The sequence below is a fragment of the Medicago truncatula genome, chromosome 2, assembly GCF_003473485.1.
Source record: "Medicago truncatula cultivar Jemalong A17 chromosome 2, MtrunA17r5.0-ANR, whole genome shotgun sequence".
Lineage (NCBI taxonomy): Eukaryota > Viridiplantae > Streptophyta > Magnoliopsida > Fabales > Fabaceae > Medicago > Medicago truncatula.
The window spans coordinates 14596891-14598811 of NC_053043.1; positions in this window are offsets into that span (position 1 = coordinate 14596891).

The following is a 1921-nucleotide window of genomic DNA, read 5'->3' on the forward strand; positions in this document are numbered from 1 at the left end:
TCAATTCAGTTTAGCTCCCCAGTAACTTTTGTAAGCTATCCTCGTACCGGTAACAGGTGACTTTCATATTGTTGGTCGTTACCCCAGTAAAGGTAATTGACAGTATCTTCTCTTTCGTATTTTGGTCGTTACCCGTGTTGAGGTAACTGACGGTATTTCCTTTTCGTAAGTTGGTCGTTATCCGAGTTGAGGTAACTGACGGTATTTCCTTTTCGGTATGTTGGTCGTTATCCGAGTTGAGGTAACTGACGGTATTTCCTGTTTGTATGTTGGTCGTTATCCGAGTTGAGGTAACTGACGGTATTTCCTTTTTGTATGTTGGTCGTTATCCGAGTTGAGGTAACTGACGGTATTTCCTTTTGTTATCGTATGTTGGTCGTTACCCGAGTTGAGGTAACTGACGGTATTTCCTTTTCTTATCGTATGTTGGTCGTTACCCGTGTTGAGGTAACTGACGGTATTTCCTTTTTGAATGTTGGTCGTTATCCGAGTTGAGGTAACTGACGGTATTTCCTTTCCGTATGTTGGTCGTTATCCGAGTTGAGATAACTGACGGTATTTCCTTTTTGAATGTTGGTCGTTATCCGAGTTGAGGTAACTGACGGTATTTCCTTTCCGTATGTTGGTCGTTATCCGAGTTGAGGTAACTGACAATATTTCCTTTCCTTTTCGTATGTTGGTTTTTACCCCAGTAAAGGTAATTGACGGTATTTCGTTTCGTATGTGGGTCGTTACCCCTGTAAAGGTAACTGGCGGTTTTTCCTTTCCTATGTTGCTCGTTACCCCAGTAAAGGTAATAGACAGTATTTCATTTCGTATGTTCGTCTTTACCGCAGTAACGGTAATAAAATAATATTTCCTCCCCAGTGATATCTATCAGTTTTTTCCCCAGTCAATGTATTTTTTTCGTCCTTGCATTCATACTTGCATCGCAGACATTCATACCAGTATATTCATAAGCATTGCATTCTCAGCATTTCAACTGGTCAAAAATTGGTGTACTTAGTATTTAAGTCTCTTTGACCCGTTGATTTAAAATTTTCATTTTTTTAAATCTCCGTGACGGAGAAACTTAAATAGGGGCATCTGTCATACCCCAAATTTTGACCACTTTTCTCTATTCTTACCCATTTTATTCGTATTTTTAAAGTCGGGAATTTTCGTCGTTTCAGACGAAATTTTGGCAAGGAGGTTACTTTGAAGTACCTCATTTTTGATTCCGAGTCGGACCCTCTTTTCTCTTTTTATTTTCTTTCCATCTTTTATTAATTTTAATTTTAAGATTAGTTACTTTTTTTATATTTAATAATTTTTATTTTCCATCTTTTAATTTTATTTTTCTTTACATGATTTAGTTTAATTTGTTTTATTTTATTTCGTATTAGATTTATTTTATTTTTATTTTATTTCTTTTTAATTAATTAGTGTAAAAAAAAAAACAAAGTGTCAATAGGTCCAAAATAAAATGTACAAAGTCTAAAAAAAATTTCAAGTCAAGTGTCAACTTTAACATTCCTTTTCCAAAATTCACCATAATTGTCCATCATTTCCATTAAACCATTTTTCCTTTTTTCATCAACCTCCTCACCTATAAATAGAGCCCTCATACCACACAATTACACACACCAAAAAGTTCTCTTGAGTTGTCAAAGAACTTTTCTCTCTTCTCCCTATTTAGCTTGTGTTAACGAGCTATTCTTTTCTTCTCCCTTTTTTTCTGTCCCTTCGGAATAAGTCCCTTCGGAATAAGTCCCTTCGGAAAAGTCCCTTCGGAATTTTATCCTTTCGGTAGTCCATTTCTTTTATTTTCTTGCATTTTTATTTCTTTTTTAGCATTTTTACATTTGATTTTATTTCTATTTAGCACTTTAATTATTTTATTTATTTTCCATCAATTAGAATGTATTTAGGTCCAATGTAA